Genomic DNA, 21,348 nt, shown 5'->3' on the forward strand with positions numbered 1-21,348 from the left:
TACACCACATATGAAGGTATGCAGAGTATAACATGCTATTTATTAACATTGCTGATGGAGGGGAGATGAGAAAGGCGATCCTGGCCCACTCGACTAGTCGCCTCTAATGACTCATGGCCCCTCTGCACAACATCAATGGTATTAAATAGCATGTTACACTCTGCAATTCTGAATCTGACTCTATAGGACCATATTACACATATTACCCTTATGTATTTATTTTCATTTAATGTACATGTTTATTTTTGGGTTTGGCTAAAAGATATCACACTATATACTTCAGTAAATGGCACTGGAAACAAGCTGTAGTGTAACTGTTTTTCATAGGAGGATATATATATATGGCATATGCAGATGAGCAAAATGTAATATGCTATTTATTGTCATTTTTGAGTGTGGTGAGGGGCCATCACTCGCCTGGCTAGGTACTGCATCCCACTCGCAGTGACGGCCAAAACATGATGGCCTTCTACCGGGCATATGTGGCTCAGGCAAATGGCATGGGCATGCACCCAATGCACAATGGGTGGCCATACACTGCAGCACATGTCATGTGACCATGCACAGCAGGGATGGGTGCTAGTCCTGCAATCACCCCCCACAGTGTATGACAGTTCAGTGACTAAATATCGAGGGACATAATATAGAATGGCCAAAATATCGACTCCAAAATATCGAAGTACAGAATATAGAATCCCTATCTACTAACAGGTAAGTACTAAAATATGGAATCCAAAATATAGAATGCTAAAATATAGTTACCTAAATTAGCGAATTTTTCAAATATATTAAAAATAATATAAAAGTAATTAAATATTAAAAACAATTAAATAAAACATACTTAAAATAATGTAAAAAAGCTTAAAATGTAAAAATAATAAATGTAACATAAAAAAAGTCGCGATTTTGTTGGATAGTGAGAGTGTAAAAATTACTATTCCCACTCAAGTGAGTGCAACAGTAGGGAAAGTGTTGGATAGCGTAGGGGTAATAATTACTATTCCCACTCCACTGAGTGCAACAGTAGAGAAAACGTTGGATAGATTAGGGGTAAAACTTACTATTCCCACTCCAAAGAGTGCAACAGCAGGGAAAGCGTTGGATAGCGGGAGGGTAAAAATTACTATTCCCACTCCAGTGAGTGCAAAAGTAGGGAAAGAGTTGGATAGCGGGAGGGGTAAAAATTACTATTCCCACTCCAGTGAGTGCAACAGTAGGGACAGCGTTGGATAGCGTGGGGGTAAAAATTACTATTCCCACTCCAGTGAGTGCAAAAGTAGGGAAAACGTTGGATAGCGTAGGGGTAAAAATTACTATTGTCACTCCAAAGAGTGCAACAGTAGGGAAAGCGTTGGGTAGCGGGAGGGTAAAAATGACTATTCTCACTCCAGTGAGTGCAACAGTAGGGAAAGCGTTGGATAGCATAGGGGTAAAAATTACTATTCCCACTCCAAAGAGTGCAACAGTAGGGAAAGCTTTGGATAGAGGGAGGGTAAAAATTACTATTTCCACTCAGGTGAGTGCAACAGTAGGGATAACATTGGATAGCGTAGGGGTAAAATGACTATTCCCACTCCTGGGAGTGCAACAGTTGGGCAAAGTAATGATTTAATATTAAAAGAAGATTAAATTAATTATCAGTACCAATAAAAGTGTAATTTAAAATAATTACCAATTAATACAAATTAATCACCAATTACAAATATTAATTACCAATTCATAAAAATTAATTACCAATTCATAAATAATTATCAATTAATTATCAATACATATAAATAAAACTAAATATTAACTTTATTACAATTAAAATACTTCCCACCCTATTCCCCTATAAACCCACAACCCACTCAGAATAAATAATACAATTAACATATTTATCAATTAATCAATTAATAAAAATGAATTACCAATTAATAAAAATGAATTACCAATTAATAAAAATGTATTACCAATTAATAACAATGAATCACCAATTAATAATTATCAATCAATTAATTATCAATACATATAAATACAAATTAATATTTAATTTTCCATAATTAAATTACTGCCCACCCTAGTCCCCTATAAAGCCACAACCCGCTACGGATTAAATTACGCAAAAATTAAATTACATAACATTCATTATTTGAAAAAAATTAAACATACATTACAAAATTAATACATAATTTTAACTTATACTACCATACATAACACCAATTTTTTTCGATTTTATGAAAATCGACATTTTAAATTCGATATTATGGAAATCGATATTTCCTACCCCAAATTCGATATTCTGGCCTATCTATATTTAGGTAATTCGATATTCTGTCCTACCTATATTTTGGAGTCGATATTTTGTCCTGTCTATATTTTGGATTCTATATTTTGGTCATTCACCGTGTAGGACATGTGGTTATAAACAATAAGGGTTAGGCGCAGGGCCTGGGTGTGCACCCAAACCACTATAGATGGCACAGTCTCTCTCCTAACAGGCCTTCCACCTAACACACAACAAGCAGTTTACCCACGATGCACCTAACCCACAGCCAGGGTTAACGGCATGGCATTGCCTTAGGCTCAGCTTTGCGACTAACCTACAGCTGGGCTTGCCATTGGACCAAGGTGCCTATCCAACCAGCCAACAGCAGCCTTGAAGAGCTTAATAGAGGCAAATTGTTTGATGTATTTGTGTTGGTGATTCTCAAAAGGACAGTTTTTTTGTGTGGGGGAAATTGGGAGTGTTTTTCTGGTTTCTTTTTTGGGGTGTTTATACTATTGTGGCTAATGTTTTGTAATGAAGGAACTTGTTAAAACCTTCATACATTTTCTCATCGCCTGTTGATCGATTTTGCTCATCACACGGTTTTATGCACCTTTTAGCACATGCACCACTGCACAAACTCTTGCGGGTGCAGCGTTTTCTCCTTCTGTTCCTTCTGTGGGATTTCTCTGGGAACACTCAGAAATTATTTAAAACATACCTGTTAGAACTGGCTATTTCTGGTTGGCTAAGGCTGACGCCAAAGCTAGGCAGAAACCACCATTCTAGTCAGGGCAAGGGAGTCACACGCCAAGATAACCCCTGCTCACCCCCTGGTAGCTTGGCACGAGCAGTAAGGCTAAACTCGGAGGCAATGTGCAAAGCATTTGCGCCAGCACACGACAGCAACAACATACTAGGCACACCACAAAAGGAACTCCACACAAGGTTATATAAAAATAACTTCTGTATTGTAAAAACACTTCAGATAGAAGTCACACATGTACATTGTGCCAACTGGCACAGACAATATTCACAAGGGATTATTTACAGGACAGGGCCACATGGGCCACTGTCAGAATCAACACTTTTAGAAATAGCACTTCTAAAACTTAGAATAAGTATAGCACAAAATACCAGTTCTAAATCACATCCAGTAACTACTGGGAACAGGTAAGTCCCACTTACGCAACCCTAAACACCTTAGGAGAATGTCACGCAGGGAACCAGGACCTCACTAGGACCACCTGTATTAGAAAGAACAACCACCTAAGAATAAAATACATTTAGGGGTATAAACAAGAACACATTACCCATGATGCATGAAACACATTCAGAGGAGTAGTAAAGGAAAACACATGATGCCTAAAAACATTCAGAGGTGTACGGACAACCACCTAAGTATCACACAGCGTTTAGGGGTCTAGGAAAGAACACATTACCCATGATGCATAAATATACATTCAGAGGAGTAGTAAAGGGAAACACATGATGCATAAACCTACACATTCAACGGTGTTGAGAACAAGGCACATGATGCATCACAAACACATTCAGAGGTGCAGCGCTAGGAGACACATCACGCCTAAAACATTCAGAGGTGCAGTGCGGGGAAAGAAAGACACATGATGCATAAAAACATTCAGAGGTGCCCCAACACAACTCAATAGCGCAAAAACACACAGTAGGCAAATACCATCCTAAACATAGCAGGTAACCACATTGCGCAAAACTTACATAAGCCACCACCTGTGGCAGTCCCTAGGCCAGCTGGCCTTGTTGGGGCTAAGACGCCCTGTGTCCAAATGTCAGGGCGCGCTGCCATGCAGCGCCAGTCCAAGCACAAGCCTAAACGTAGCAGCTGTCCACAAAATGCTGGGCAGCTGAGGACTCAAATCTGTGGCCTGGGCTCTCAGTAGCCCTTGAAAATACAACTGTGCCACTCTGAGCCACACAGGCTCTGAACAAATATGCCCCCTGAGCCTAGCAGGCTCCGTAAACAACTGTGGGGGTCATTGGAGCCCCACTCGGGGACTCTGAATCACACCACTGCCACCGGAGCCCGGTGGGCTCTAAAGAGATGTGCCCGGTTTGTTGGAGTCCCACACTGGGGACTCTGAAGCCACAAATGCCCCCAAGAGCCTCAGGGCTCAAAGAAAGACTGCCCCTGTCGTTGGAGTCCCCCCCCCGGGGGACTCGGTATCAAGTGAGGCCCCCCCCGGCCTCCCAACACCCAGGCACCGGTGCTGGAGGAGAGGGGCGGGCACCGGCAATGTGCCCCGACGCCCCCTCTCCCTCAAGTCACTCACCGGCTGTCTGTGGCTGCTGCAGGGGCGGGAAGCACTCACTGCCGGTCTCTTCCTTTGGGCAGCGCGGGGCTCCTCTTCCACCACGGAACCCCGCCTGCACTCTCAGCAGCTCTCTGCCGCTCTCCCTTCGCGTCGGGGCTCTCCTCTCGCTGGGGGAGCCTCGTGGGCAGACGCCGAAGGTTCCTTCTCGCTCCACGGCGGTGGGCGGGACTTCCGGTCCTTCCCCCGGGGGCCGTGTAGGGATTGGCCGGCCGGCCCAACACTTCCGGGTCACCGCGGGCAGCGCTGCGGCCAGTTTCAGGCAGGCAGGCGGGGTATGAATTAACCGAGGGGTGGGCTCCCTCGAGTTAAATAATAAAATAGCAGCAACCACGCAGCCACAGCATACCAAAGAGGCCGGGTGGGCACCGGCCCCAGCAACCAAAGCGCTCCCAACGCTAGAGGGGGGATCACAGCGCTCCCAAGTGCTACAGGAGAAAGATAAAGCGCTCCTAGGCGCTAGGGCAAAAATTAAGCGCTCCCAGGCGCTATAGAAGCAAAAAGTCCAGCCACAAGGTCCTCCAAGGAATGCAGGACATCACAGGACAAGGCTTCCAGGTCCATCAAGTATCCAGGGGCTGGGCAGGTCCCAGGGATTCCCCTGGGTCCAAGCAGCAGCACACCCCTGGCAGGATTCAAGTCAGAAACAAGAACATTTTTAGAGTGTCACAGCACCCTTTTTATGCAGAGAAATCCTTTGTCTAAAGGGTGCAGGCAGTGTGAGAACCAGCTAGAACTGGTTATAGGGAACTCCTTTCAGTGTGAGGGGCAAAGGCGACAGTCGCCCAGCAGGAGGTGGAGCCAGCATTGTGGCAGGCAGGCACAGCCCTCTTCACTCCCAGGTGCCATCTCCTCCCACTTCCCTGGCAGCAGATGCAGCCTTTCATCCACGGGCTGACTCAGACAACCTCCTGGGGCTCCCCAGCCCCTGTCACCCTCAAACCAGACAGTCAATCCACAAGCAGGCCCAGGCACTCCTGGACCAGGCTCACCAGCCAATCACACGCTAGACACAAATTACACAAATATGCCAACTTCTAAAAGTGGCACTTCTACACTAGACACATTCATGCCGCATATACCATTGAGCAGCATTCATTCTCAGGAGTTCGCACATACCAAGCTCGACCCTGCACTCCCCACACATCAGGAACTACCATGAGCATACATATTCCCCATTTATTCCTATGGGAGGGCAGGTCACTCACCACACATACACAGAGAGCTCAAGCACTTTACCCAGTACCACAGTGAAAAAGTGCACAGAGGCCTAGAATCACCACCACCAGGTTCCAGAAACAGGCTAGGAAAAAGCAAAAAGTCTTGGGGTGAACCTGCCAAAAGGGCCGGGTCCAACAATACCCTTTTACACACACACACGACCACTGAAATTCACCAGTTATAGTTATCTCAAGTAACTATAACTCACACCATTGTCAAGTACTGCTAATTACCTCACATATTACATCACTCCTGACATAATTGATATCATCACTGTAACATCTGGTATCACATCATTCAATACAAAACTGCACATGACGCGGACGCAAGTAATACTTTAGAGCACAAGCTGTAGTTATTTGAGATAACCATAACTGGTGAATTTCAATAGTTTTGTTTGTTTGATAAGGTGACTGTAAACTGGCATCTTCAACTAACGACAACGTCCCTTTAACCTTTGTTTTTTTCTGTAAAAAATTGGTGATATCAAAAACCATGAGGCTGAATACCAGAGTGGTTTGGAAATGTCACCAGAAAACCAAGATGCCCCTATAGAAATGTTTTACACAAGTTACCCATGATATCATTTTACATAATAAATGTTTTCACTGCATTTAGAAAGAAAACAACTTTTTTTTCAAACCGAGAAAGATTTTTTGAAAGGTGGCAGGTATCTAGCTGCCCATTGAGCAAATAGTCAAATTTTTGGGGGGTATTAAACTGGCTTCTGGCTCAATAGTAATAAGTATTTATTATCTGGTCAGCAGCCTCGCAATAGCAAATAAACTTCATTATTGTAACGTCCACTTGCTAAATAGTAGGAATTTTGCTGTTTCTGGTTTCTCAGCAGCTTTGCAAACAGCAAAGAAACTTCACTATTAAGCCAGTTAATGGCATTTGTCCAACTACCATGCTAAAACTCAAGAAACTTAACACTTTACCTACCTGTGGGCTAAATAGCAGAATTATGCACTATTCGTTCTGGCAACCTTGCAATCAGCAAAGAAACCTCCATATTCACCTAATGAACATAATGTACTTCTTGGAAGGCAGACGTTCAAATAACAAAGAAAATCCACTATTAACGTTGTTGCCTAATAAATAGCAGACGTAATACAAGATTTGGCTGGTGGCTGTTCAAATAGCAAAGAAACATCAGACTCCACATCGACACATCTTAAGGGCATACTATGCGCAGCAGCACCTCTCACTGTGGGCCAGAAGAAATATGACCACATCACCCCCGTTGGGAAGGAAAAATCATCTGCATGGAAAGCGACGAGTGCCCAACTGTCCTGTTGTAGGGATCCCTAATGCTGAATTTTGTCCTAGGAAAACATGGATCATGCATGTGCGCCATGGCATAGGCCTGTCACAGATTGGTGGCATTTGGACCGGGAGGGGTGTCCAAAGCTCTGCCCTCATAGTGGTGAAATGCTACCGCTTTCACCAGGAGTTAAGTAGCTCAACCTCGGTAGTGGAAACATAACCTATGGTGATCAGTAGTAATGAACAGGACTGTTAAACCTTGGATCTTTGTTGTGTTTTCCCCCTGTCCTCTTTGCTTCCAACCTCCTGTTTTTGGCTGTGTGTTGCATTTACTTTTTTATGGTTTTCGGACTCTGGGTACTTTACCACTGCTGACCAGTGCTGAAGTGTAAGTGCTCCCTGTAAATTGTAGTTGTAATTGGTTATCCACGATTGGCATATTTGATTTACTGGTAAGTCCCTAGCAATTGCAATTTTTGTGCCCAGGGCTTGTAAATCGAATGCTACTAGTGGGCCCGCAGCACTGATTGTGCCACCTACACAAGTAGCCCTGCAACCATGTCTCAGGCCTGCTACTGCAGTGTCTGTGTATGCAGCCCTGAACTGCCATTACGACCTGGCCAGTGCAACCACTTGCCAGGCCCAAGCCTTCCCTTTTACTACATGTAAGGCCCCCCTAAGGTAGGCCCAAGGAAACCCCATGGGCAGGGTGCAGTGTATTTAAAAGGTCGGGCATGAACTGGTGTGTTTTACATGTCCTGAAATTGAAATACTGCCAATCTAGTTTTTCCCTATTGCAAGGACTATCTCTCCTAATATTAGAGCTGCCTTGTTCCCTCTTACAAGTGTAACTTCCAATTGGGAAGAGATACAGATTTGAAGTTTGGGGTTCCTGAACTCACAATTTCAAAATACATCTTTTAGTGAGGTTGATTTTTAAGTTGCATGTTTGAAAATGCACTTTTAGAAAGTGGCCATTTTCTCGATTTACCATTCTGTGCCTCTCCCACGTATGAGGGAGGGTGACAGTTGGGATTTTTCTGCATTCACTCTAGAGAGTCACACAAAGGGAGTTGAGGTGTGCCCTTCATATCCTGATGGTTCATCACCAAGCCTAGGGTGATGGGAGGAGTTCTCACTGACACCTGGGTAGGGCTGTGCCTGTTCTCACACAAAGCTGTCTCCATCCCCCTTTAGGGGGTCTGTAGCCAGGCACAACTTTCCATGGAAGTTTTCATCCTTCAAAGGTAGAAACTGGTATAAGGACTGGATCTGTGACACCATAACTACGAACCACTTCTGGACTAAGAGGGCATTCTGCCAGGAAGAAGAGTTGGATGCTGTAGGAGGAAATTACACTTTGCTTGTTGCTTTGCTGTGCTGGTCTCCTGCTTGCTCCTTCTTTCCTGGGTGTAAAAGTGACTGGACTTTACTTTCTACATCCTGCTTTCCAATGTTCTCCAAGGGCTTCTACGTGTTTGCCTCCTGTTAAGAAGTCTCTGCTGAAAGTTCTGACTTGCAGAGCGGTGCCAAATCCAGTTCCTGGGCCCTTGGAAGTAGGATCTGGTAATCTAATAAAAAAATCAACACATCGACTCGTAGTGCCTAACATGCAGCTGAAAGGTCACCACAACCTGAGTCCCGAGCCCAGTGTCACTGACATCAATGGCACACACTCCGACACGGGCCCTGCTGTGCAGCTGAAGACATCGACACATCATCTGTGTCTGTTATGCCACATCGACATAGCGCATCTTGATTTTTGACACACCGTCCCCGTGCACCGAGTTTAGCATCAACGTTGCCCAGCAGTAAGGAACCAAGGCTGTGTGCCCAGATATCGAAGCATCACCTCTTCTCACAGGAAAGAACCAATGCATTATCTCCCCTGACAGAAAAATTACTGACACATCTACTCCCCTGCGCTGCAGTAAGAAGCTGATGCTTCATCTCCCCTGGCAGCAAGGAACGGATATATCAACTCTTTATTTGGGAGTAAGGAAACAATGCATCCCTTTGCTTTTTTGGAGCCTCACCTCCCCTGCGCCAATTTTCATCTTTGATTTCAATGCATCCTAGGTACTTTGTGCTAAAAGTGATGCATCCATAGATCTGTGGACACTGAAGTAATATTTCCTTTGAAAGGTGATATCTTTAGCTGTGTATGTTGGATTTTAGTCGTGTTGGTCTTGTTTTATTCAGATACTTATTGGTTAGTTTTCTAAACTGGTGTGGTGTCCTTTTTGTAGTGCTTTCATTGTGTTACTCTGTGTGTACGTACAAATGCTTTATGCATTGCTTCTGAGATAAGCTTGACTACTTGTGTCAAGCTACCAAGGGAGGTGACCAGGGGTTATCTTAGCTGTGTGATCCCTTTACTCTGCCTAGAACGAGGGTCCCTACTTGGACAGGCAAACCTTTACCAACTAGAGATCTCATTTCTACCAAGGGCATTTTTAATCTGTGACTGGAATGAGGCCTACAGACTCACTCTCCATTCTAAAGGTTCCTCTAATGAGTGCTTAAGTACCACCTGGCCTGCATCAGGTAGATGTGGAGGTGCATGTGTGATGAAAACGTGCTGAGTGCCCTGCGAGAAGTACACTACACAAGGGGTGAAGTGTGGTGTAGTGCGCGCATGGTAAATGTGTATATCTTGTCAGTGTGTGTTTTTAAAATAACACACTCTGGTACAATACAGAAAGGTAACAGTGCTGAAGAGTGAGTGCAGACTGAATGTGTTTTCTGCATGTAGTTCTGCTTGGTGTGGCATAATGCATGAGGATAACAATGTTTTGCAGTAAGTGTGCTGTAGATGTGCACTGAGTGCAAGTACGCTTGCGCTGGTACATTACATGGTGGACCTTAGGTTCCATTTTAGGTAAGCCCGGTCGGAGATGGAGGAGTGGCACTTCACGGAGTTCCACGTAATTGGAAAATAACTCTTTTGAACTCTGCTTAACTTGCCTCCACCCTCCCTAATTTAGTTATAACAAAAAAAGGCACTTCACTGCTGTAGCATTTCCAGTATGCCCTCCTCCTCGCTGTGGTCTCTCTCCTCTTCGTCCTTGCCATCCTCATCCACGCAAACGTCTACGTTGTATGTCTTGTGCGCGCACATGTGCGCAACACTTGTAATGCAATGCAATGTAGGGGTTTGCGTGGACGAGGAGAGAGAGACCACAGCGAGGAGGAGGGTACCCCGGAGACGCCACAGCAGGTAAGTGCCTGTTTTTTGTTCTAATTAAATTAGGGAGGGTGGAGGGGCTGGCTAACTCCCCTCCGCTGTGGAGTCGGAGTTTTGCCTGAACCCCACGTTCTCAACGGAGCGTGGAGTAGGCAAAACGCCATAAACTATACTGGCGGAGTCGAATTCTCTGCCCGGGGTTAATTTTAGGAAGCCCAGGCCTGCCTGGTGAAAGCATGAAGACTAGAAGAATCTTCCCAGACAGATCTGTGTATTGTTGCATTCCTGTAAGCTAGGACGGACATGCACTGGAGGATGGGAGTGCCTGGCTATTTGTGTGCATTTTAATGGGCTCTTTGATTCAATGATAGATCACTAGGAAGGGGCCTGGATACATCTAAGAAAGAGATAAATGGGGCTGATAAGGGAATCATAAAGAGTAGGACTGAGGGTCCTGGATTAACATTTTGATGCACATATCACTGTGTCTGACATCCATGTGTGAACTCGGGTCACTCCCATAAATCTTGTGGCTTAATTAGCTTTGGAGTCCTGCCTGCTGTGACAGACATCCTCCAGGAGGAAGAAAAAAGGGGAAAGATGTCTGTTTCAAATAAGCAGAACACCAACATAAAACTTCAAAGAATCAGACTCTAAGTTATATTTTGTGTTTGGAAAAGGACTATAACTAGGGGAGTTTGGGACCCCATCTCCTGAGCAGTCAGACAAGCTGTGTGAGGAAGGGAAGCTCTGCAAGACTTCTGCCTTTCGCAGGACTGGAGGTCCAGGTGTGCTCGTCTCCGTACTGCATGTGGGGATATCACTCAGGGAAATCAAGACCACCTGCCCTGCAGCCTGGAGCACCAGTGCCTGCCTGCTCCCCAAGACCAGTGTGCTCTGCGACCAAGAGGAGAGTATTGGAATAAACAAGGTCTAGGGAGGGGAAGCACTATTGTGAGGGTTCCCTCCGCGAGATGTGAGGAAACCACTCTTGCACAGATCGGGCAGTAGCCCATGTGCTGGATTGATTCGGTGACCCCGTGTGCCAGGAGGGACCACCAAGGATTGAGCTCAGGAGTAGGGGTTGTGTGGAGGGCGCCAGACCTGTACAACCTCATGGTGGTTGACCTGTGTGCCAGAGAGGGGGCTACCATGAATATCAATACCAGGCAGAGTAACCAGACTTGTAAGTGCCGTGGCAGAGGACCCCATATGCCATATGGGGCCACTAGAGACACTGAGGCCAAGGGTTCAGGCCGTCGCCCAGGATTGGGAAACTGCGGCCAAGGCAGGTCTAGCCTGGGGACTGTGAACTGCAGTGAAAGGAGCCCAAAGATCAAGGGACATCATCGGAGCCCCGTCGGAGCAGGGAGATCAAACTATGCAATGAAGAGAAATGTGACTTACCTTGTGATTGCCGGAGAGGGAACAACCCCCATCACTAGAACCAGCCCGTAGCATGACTCGGAGGAGAGAGCCTGTGGCCTGCCAGGTGCTGCTGCTTGTGTGCCCGTGCAGCCTGACTTTGAAGTTCTGGGGCAGCACTTTGTGGCAACGCTGAGGCGTTCTATACCGCCAGAGTAGGTACGCCATAAACTGAGCCTTTGGGCCCTTCCAGGGCATACTGCGATCGTTACTGCGAACCTGTAGACTTTTGTGACTGAACTTCCGAAAAGAGTCAGATGCGAGAAATCTTGATTACGTTCAAATAGTTTACATTTCCTGGACGTGGCAATCAGTGAATGGGGACTAACATCAAACCTGTTGCACTTAAGTTAGAGGGAGTGGCCTGACAACTAATAGAGCCCCAACCTCAATGGGGATAGTGTTAATCCTTCTGAATGTCATTCACCTTTCCATGCATAGAATTAACATATTTCTTTGTATGAAAAAAAAGTATTTGCCTGGACATTGATTTATTTTTAACACTGCTTGCACGTTGAGTTATGAGTAGTGTTCACTGATCTGTATCTGCGCTTCCTCCAAGGAGCCTTGACTGTTCGTCTGATGCTACCTGACTGGGAGTCAGGTGCTGAAGAAATGCTTGGCCCAGTTGTGTAGAAGTGGGTGGCCATCCTCCACCAGGCTGTTCTGTGACATTGTGGACATGCTAGCCTGCACATAATGCTTCCTAAGTCCCCCTCCCTCCCTGAAGCTAATTGTAGCTGGTGGGTGGGGAGAAATATGCCAACTCATTCCTTTTTTCAGATTAGGTTTACACCTGCTGTAGGGAAACCCAATTATCTCCTACACCCGACGTTGCTAGCGGCCTCCAAGGTAATAGGAACAGATTGAGAGGGCTGTCTGACCTGGAAACAGCAAAACAACCTTGAATAGTGCATACTGGTCTGGACTGAGACTCTTGGCGTCAGTACCCTTGAAATGTTGAATAACAAGAGGATGAAGCACTTCTCCAGGACTGTACAGTGGGGCATAGTCTCAAGGCACTATTGCATCGTTATTGGCCCTTTATGGCAGCCAAAGTTGCGATAAAACTAACGCCCTATTCACAAGCAGGTGATAACAGCCCATACCACCAGTTTGCCAGTGATAGCAGCCGCAAAAAACAACGGCACAGATGACCCCAGCAACTATAGCTAATGAGATGTAGAGTAGGCGTTCCCGTGTCAAAGCAGCAACAACACCACTCCGCAACATTCTCAACAACCAGCCAGATCGGCGATAAGATCCCAAAACAGGCAATAAGGTGTTAGCAGCAGGAACTTAACACCTGCTCTGACCTGGTGAAAAGTCGGATGACAGCCTGCACCACAAAAGGGAGCCCAGCCCAGAGCTACACCTGAAGGGCAAAAGATGCCATGGAACCACTGATCATGCAGTCCAGAAACCCAAGAGGGCCACAACACCCACTGCCACCACCCCCAGGACCACACCGCCCCCCGCACCCCCAACGCCCCAGCGGACCAACACTGAGGAAGCGCAGGCAAAGGCAGCGACACCCTGAAAACACACCAACCTCACACACCCAGCACCAAAGAATGACATTACACACCACAGGCTCAAAGGGACAACCAACATCCCACCTCAGACAAAGTTGCTGGCCGTGCTGCACCTGTTGGCCTCTGGTACCTACCAACCAACAACTGCCAGAGTCGGAGGAGCCCTATCAAAGCTCCTCAAACCTGTCGTGGATGCCATCATCAGCTTGGTACCCCAGTACCTATACTTCCCCCACACTGCGCAGGAACATCTGGAGACCAAGCAAGGCCTCTATTGCATTGCTGGCTTCCAGTACATTTTGGGGCAATTGACTGCACATGTGTCCTACTGGTGCCCCCTGGCAACACTGCACACAATAACCGCAACAGAAAGCACACACATTCCCATCAATGTGCAGGCAATAATGGTCCCCCAGGAAATCTCCACCAACCTCGAGGACAACCACCCAGGCAGTGTGCATGAGTCCGATATGTCCCGACAGACCATCAGCAACCAGCGCTACCAGGATGGCATCTAAGGAAACGCACTGCTCATTGACAAGTGCCAAATGAACACAACACACACCTCAACTCCACAACCATACAACACACAATAAGGGGAATGCACATGCTACAAACTCACATACAACTTGCCAAACAACATGCCCACCCACCAGACACAACAGCAAAACTTACTGTGGGAACCTGGGCCAGCCATGTACATAAGCCATCAATGTCATTGCACCTCAGCCACACAGTAGCTGAATGTCAGGAGAGGTTGGAACCAGGCATGTGCGAAGGCGGCAAGTGACCCATGAATGAGAATGTACCCATTGCCATGTGTGGCATGGATGTGATGGCCAGACTGCAGTATGCAGACCATACAGCGGTGTATGGCGACATATCCATGTCGACATACACTGCTGGTGTATGGAGTGTAGTGGACAGTGGACGCAACCATGTCAGCCCATCCACTGGGGAAGCTCATGGAAATCTAGCTTGTTACGCCTCCCCGTATGCATGGGCGGATGCGAGGCCAGCGTAGGGGTGTGAATAAAAAGCATGCAAATCTGGGAGTGGTCCTCTTCCAGAATGCCCAACGTCTCTACCAGGGCGGTGCCCCTCAGCCCATCAGGAGGCCGCAGCCGCCGTGAGCGGTGTGGCCTGCGAACCTGTGCGCCTGCAGCACCCCAGGCCGTTGGTTCCCAAACTCAACTTCCTCGCCTTTGCGCACCCAGGCCTCACTGCTCTGCCAACACCAACGTGTGTCGAAGAGGGCCCACCACGTGCCAGTTCAAGCGCCAAGCCCGAGTCTTGCAAACTGGCAACCTGCTATGACCATCACGGCCTCCACAAGCAAGGGCAGCAGTACTCCTTTCTCGTTGACGTACTCCACCGGCATACACAGCAGACAAGTAGGTCACACATTTGGGACTGAGTCTTGATTTAGTAAAGGCGGAGTCCATATCATTGTACCGGCATCATCGCAGAATGCACCCCCTCTCAGCCCCGGTACCACTAAGTCTTTTGCCCGACATCCATTGACACTATTTGGTTGCACTTTGGTGGCGTCTGAGTCTATGGACTGGGGGTTGTCTTCATCCTCATGTAGCTGATATCTAAATGGTGGTGAAAACAAGGCTGCAGCATTCCATTCCTCCATTTGCAACTTACGGACGGCTTCTGCCCTCTGCATCATGCCTTGGCGGAAACCCTCCACTGTCCCGCGCAACCCTCTGCCACATTCACCTCGGACATCAATGAGGACCCGCTCAGTCTGCGTGGCCCTACTTCAGTGCTCCGCAAGTCACCGTCCCATGGCGGGGTACCTGTGTGGGGCCACTAACTCTGCGCAGCTGAAGTCATGGACCCTGTCTGATAGAATATTGGATGGACTCTGTGACGATGGCCCTAGGGTCGTCAACGCCATGTGTCTGTGGTGCTGCGCTGTCTGCTGACTCGGGCCTCAACTGCAGTCCACCAGGGCTCACACATCAAATGAACTCCTGACCGGTCCAGACGTTGCATCACTGCAGGAGGCACACGCCACCACCGCCAGGACCAACTCCAACCGCCTAATGGCAGACTGACGGAGTTGTTCACACCTGTCTAGGATGCCCTCTTCTGCCTGATCCCGTGCTCAGCACTCCAAGTGCCATTAACTCAATGCACCACGAATCATCGACCATTACTGTTTTGGTTATGTGCTGTGGAGAGCTCACGCATCAATTTCACCTCAGGCAGTGTGGGAGACATGGGATGATGATGAGGTAGATGATGCAGGTGTGACACCCCCCACTGCAGCTGCATTCGGAATGTCCAGAAGGAACACAATCCTAGACAATTTGTTCACAAGAGCATGCTGAGCTCTAGTGCCCCACCCTCAGTGCACTGCAACTCAAGGACACTTCGGTTTGCTCATCCTGGGACCTTTGGACTTGCTCCGGCTACCTCCATGATGCTCCGCAGTTGTCTCTGTAATGCTGGTGTTTTCTGTTTCCATATTCATAGTGTTCACTGTTGTATTTGTTGCCAGCACCAACAACTCCCTGAGGGCTGGCTTACACTCACCCCACACACATCCAGCACAGGCTTCACTGTACATGTGACACTGCCAATAAAGGGGCGGGTTGCACATGCCCGTAGCCAATTCCAATAACTATCTGCATGTGTCCGTGTGGTCATGATGTGTGCATGAGGGCCCCTGGCCCTTCAACATTACATTGTGCTGTGTACAGCGGATGCAAACCATGTCATTGCAGGCAGCGGGTTAGAGCTTGGAGATGTAGCTTTGTCGTCAGCCACTCGTTACGTAAGAGGAGTGGACTGGGCTGTCGTACAGAGGACCAGCGTGGGTGTGTGGAAGGTAATTCTGGGGCTCTGGGCGCAGTTCAGTACAGGAAATGTGCAAATGCATGTGTCTCTGTCACAGTGTGGGTCTCCTTTGTGGGGTGTAGGTGATCCCTAATGCGACTTCGACACCCTGTATGTAATGCAGTTCCGCTTCCATGAGCTCTGAGCCCATACGCACCTGTTCGGGCACCTCCTTTTGGCATTCTGACACCTGGCATTGGAATGCGATGTGTGCCTTGGTGAAGTGTTGGGAGCCAGCCGTGGTGGCAGATGCTTCCTGCTGTGTGGTCTGCACAGGGGCTGGGGTCTCCTCTAAGTAGCTTGGCTGCCCTGCTCCTGGGGGTGGGTCGTCTGAGATGTCCATGAGCTGTTGTAGGGCATCGGTGTCGTAGGTGTGGTGGTCGTCTCCAGAATCACTGATGGGTTGTCTGGTCTGCCCTGCTGGAGGTGTTGTTTGTCCCTCTGCAATGTGAAGGGGAGATGCACGTTGACATTGTGTTGACATTTATGTTGGTGAATTGTTCTTGTTGACATGCAGACTGTATGACAATGTACATTGTGACTGTTTGGGTGGTGTTGCCATTTTGATGCGGAACAGTGGTCTTTTGGACTACGTGACGGATGTGAGATTTTACGCGTAAGTATGAATCTAACGGCTTCTTGTTCTGTTCGATGTGTTTGGCCTGTTTCTGCGCATGAGCGGACCCAGTTGTGTCCCCTGTTCTGTAGTGTCGGTGTTGAACTTTGTACAGCATTGTCGTGGGATGTGCTGTTATTGCTACATATGTGTGCTGCAGTGTGCCACAGGGATCAGGGACATGATCCTTGGTCATTGTGGGTGTGCAGTGTGCTACACATCATTGTGCATGTGTGTCATTGTGCCCATCTCTCCCAGTTCCCCCAGTCCCTGGTCGTTGCTCACCCTGTTGATGTTGTGTCCGGTCTTCTCGAGCTGCGTCCGTACTCCCACCTCCATGCACCGTCTCCACACTGATGACTATTTCCTCCAGCTCCTCCTGTGGCGCAAGACTGCCAGTCCCACCTCCTGTCGCTATTGCAGCCTTCCTATTGCCAGCGGGTTTGTGCTTGGTGTGACTTTTCACATCATGCCAGCGCCCCTTGGCCTCCTTCATTGGCCTCCTCGACATTCCGACTGCATTGTAATTGTGGGTCAGTTGATGGTAGTGTTCTGTCACCTCTGTGACGCTCATCTGGTTTTCCTCCGGACTGCACCCCGTCTTCCTCTCCCTCTTCTCCTTGGCATTCCCCGACCCCGCTGTTCCTTGCTGGTGGGTCTTGTGGGGTTCACGTTGGCCTCTGCGCTCGTTCAGGGTGCATCCATGTTGCTACGCACTTTGGATTGTTTCTGGTGTGTTGTTTTTATAGCTTTTATAGTGCATTTCCCGCAAGACACGTAGGATTTGCAGGCCTGGCGCAGGTTTTTGCTGCTTTTTAGACCACGATTGGCTTCATCGCAACTTTGCGTTCCTGTTTCGCATTTTTGCGGTGTGGCGTTGATTTTAACGCGGTCATTTGACGTGTTATCTGGAGACTATCACATGGTACCATTGTGTTGTGAATACTTAGTTAACACGGTTTAATTTTCCCTTGATAGACTGCGATGTTGAGTGTTGCGTTAAGTTACTTTTGTGATGGTTATCACACATTGTTGAGAAAATCCCCCTATGTATATTTCATGAACTGTATATTTCTTCAGCCCCCTGATAAAGCCCTAATGGACTTCTGGGCCATCAGCTAAAATGCAATCTTGTTTGTTTTGCATGGCTGATAATGTTTAGCCTACGTGAGAAACATTCAGTTTCACATGTGAGATTATGAAACATGCTTCAATTATTTCATAGCAAACTTGTTGCACGGAAGCATGAAGGGAAGAAATGAGATTGAAGAAATATAGAGTTACATTTTCAGGCCCATATCATCTTCTTAGTGGTTGTGCTTGATTGGTAGGCTGTGAGGTACTTGTCTCACCTTAATATAAAGTATAAGGTGTCATGTAGGAGCATCAGAGGAATGTTCCAATCATGTGTCAACAATCAGATAGATGGAGTTGAACTTGTGGCTAAGTACCATCATCCTCTAGTATGACCTGTGCATTATTACCTTTGGGAAAATGCATAGTATCTACTGTCCTACTAAATACAACATTTCAGACATCCTCCTTCATCTTCCCAGGAGAACATTTCTGAGCTCGCATCTGTACACAGAAAGAGTACCATCAACATGTATTTTTCCAAAAGTAGGGATGGTCAGGACTGCAGACAGCAAGACCAGAGCATTATATTTTGTGAGTCTGGCCATAGTGTTAGGTAGATGAAGGTACTATAACAGCCACGGCCGGCAGTGGGAGTACCTGCAGGGCGGTGACGTGGGGAGGGGGAGGGGCAGGGTGGGGGGTAGTAATGAATGCATTACGGAGTTTTACAGGTAAGTAAACATTTATATAAATAAAGCGAAATTCGTTCTATTTATTTAAATGTTTACTTACCTGGGATGCTCCGTAATCCATACATTACTACCCCCCACCCTGCCCCTCCCCCTCCCCACGTCCCGCACTGCAGGTACTCCCAATGCCGGCTGCTGCTGTACTATAAACAATGAGAATGCCCTGATGCACCATGACAAGAGCCTTGAAAGAGCTAAAGTGGCCATAGACAGCTAACTGTGGGTCTTTAGAGTGGAAATATGTGATAATTTAAGTACATGCACAAATTGAAAGGTGGCTTCATTTTGGGATTTCTATGTGGTATCTAAACAACTTTCTTTGTGTGGTTGACTGGTAATGTATGAATGGACAGCAATGTGGTGCACTTTCTTCCATGATCTGAGGAGGGCCTTGCTGATTGCTGTAAGTAATGTAGCTGGAACTGTAGGGGTGGGGAGTTCAAATTGAATCTTGCAGTGAAGGTATCGGCCTATAGTAGTAGCCTAATGGATGGGCATGGATTCTACCAGGCAAATTCACCAACGTTATACTCTGCAAAGGGTTTCTTTCGGCTAAAGAATTTGAACATTTTACAACGCAGTTCCCCTTCATTAACTTTGGACCATAGCCCACTGCACTCCTCACAAGAATGATTTCTCCAAATAAATCACCACTAAAGCCAGAGTTAATTTGTAGCTGGTGAATCACCTTATATTTTAAGTCAGGCCTTCTTCGCTCTTGCCATTAGTTAAAATAGGGACTTCCTCCACATCAAGACATTTGGGATACAATCAGGATGGCAGCTGAAGATGAGAAGTACTCCTTGCTAACAATCCAGGGCATCGCTTGTGATTCGCTTGTTGCAGCAACGAGGGGCCATATGTATCATGCAAATTCGCAATCGTAAAGGACGAAATTTGCAGAATTTCGGCCTTTGCGAATGCGAATTTGTTAAATGGAATGTATGATGCAAAGCTGGTGCAAAAAAAGGAATTGCAAAATGTGCGATTCCTTTTTTTGCAATTGCATTTAAGGAATCGCAAATTTTGCAATTCCTTAAATGCAATGTATGTAGAAAAAAATAATTAGCAAAATGTCCTTAAGGAATCGCAAATTACCACCAACTTCTAGTTGCTGGTAAGTTGCGAATTCCTTGAAAATGCACATTTTTGCATTTTTCAAAGTGCCATGTGACGCCACATGTGCACCCATGCATATTTCACGGGTGCAACAGGGTGTCCTTTGGACACCCCTGCACCCTTGAAATTATTCTCAATTTGCGATTAGCAAATTGCGAATCGCAAATTGAGAATAACTTCCTATTCATTCTTATGGGCCTCCTGGCCCATAGAAATGAATGGGAAAGTATTCCTTAATTGTGATCCGCAATTTGCTAATCGCAATTAAGGAATTCTAAGGAATCGCAAAAAATGCGATTTTGTACATACATACCCATTTGCGATTCTCAAATAGCGATTTCTTAAAAATCGCTATTTGAGAATCGCAAATGGGTATCTTGATTCATATGGCCCTAGGTGCCTTATTAATGGGCTTTTGCCGTAGAGCAGGGACACAGGCCTCCCTGCTGCACTGCCCTAAGGCAAAAGGAAAGGGCAGGAATGCACTCTATCTATATGATAAGGAGCATTCCTGTCTTTTTCCCCCACGCCGGCGCACATTGGGCTGCCATGCACCGACACAAGCACCTTTGCACCATAGTGCAAGGGTGCCTGCATTGCGCTGATGATTGTTTATGTGTAGGAAGGGACCCTTCCTGTACAAAAGCAATCCATTCGGGCGCTTTCCTTTTTCATGTGTGCTGCATTCAGCACACATAGAAAAATGAAAGAACACAGAGAAATGTTGGCATTTCTCTTTGTTGTGCCTCCCTAACACCACCCCTTGGGTGGCGTTAGGTTCTGACGCATTACCAGTTTTAGGATGCCTCGTAAATCTGGGAATGTATCAGGTTCCATGGGTGCTGCGTGGGAACACCCACAGCAACACCCATAGAACTCCTCTTTCAAGCAGTTTTCTGCGTGAAAGGGGCACATATTTATAAGGCCATGAAAAGCCACGCTTTATGTGGCCTTATAAAAAAGTGGTGGCACATTGCACCACAGGAACGTTAAAAAAGTGACGTGCCGGGGGCGCAAAAGTGGTGATAGGGCCTCATAAATGAAGCCCCAGGTTTTTGCCACTGTGCCTCAAGGGAGGATCAGCGGGAGCACCTTTCTTGTCGGATTCAACAAAATGAACCGTATTAGAGGTATTCCTCACAATTTCAGCTCCTTGAATTGGCCCAGGTGATCGTATCCTAGATGGGTTGTCATGAAAGGCGCTCTACTTGGTGCTTGGGATTAAGGTGAATTGTTTTCCACTAATGTTTCTAATCTTGTCTGAGATTTTCTTATGGAAATCTATAAGCATGTCCTCTAGTTTCGCAAAAGATTTAGTAATGACATTCGTCAGGTTGACTTCCAGAGTTTTTAAGCCTGCCTTGGCCACATTCTCAGTACTCATTGTCTCTATGGTGGTAGAGGGCAGTCCTGCAGGAAGATCACATTCATTCACTGTTTTTTGTTTCTCTATAGCCTTCTGAGTTGCTTGCGCATGGTCATCCTTCTTTTTCTGTGGTGGGGAGCAAGAAGTTGGCAGAGTGCCTTCAACGGAGGCCAAACTCTGATTGGGTGCACTAGGGTTCTCTAAATGGTTTTATAGGTCAACCTGTCAAATGATAGATGTGTTCAATATAGAGGCACCCACTGCTCCCTTCATTGGGTCTGCGCACACTCAAAATATATGATCTTGTGACTTAGCTGACAGTGTCCAGATTGCCACTG

The sequence above is a fragment of the Lissotriton vulgaris genome, chromosome 2_1, assembly GCF_964263255.1.
Source record: "Lissotriton vulgaris chromosome 2_1, aLisVul1.2, whole genome shotgun sequence".
In the NCBI taxonomy this organism is placed as follows: Eukaryota; Metazoa; Chordata; class Amphibia; order Caudata; family Salamandridae; genus Lissotriton; species Lissotriton vulgaris.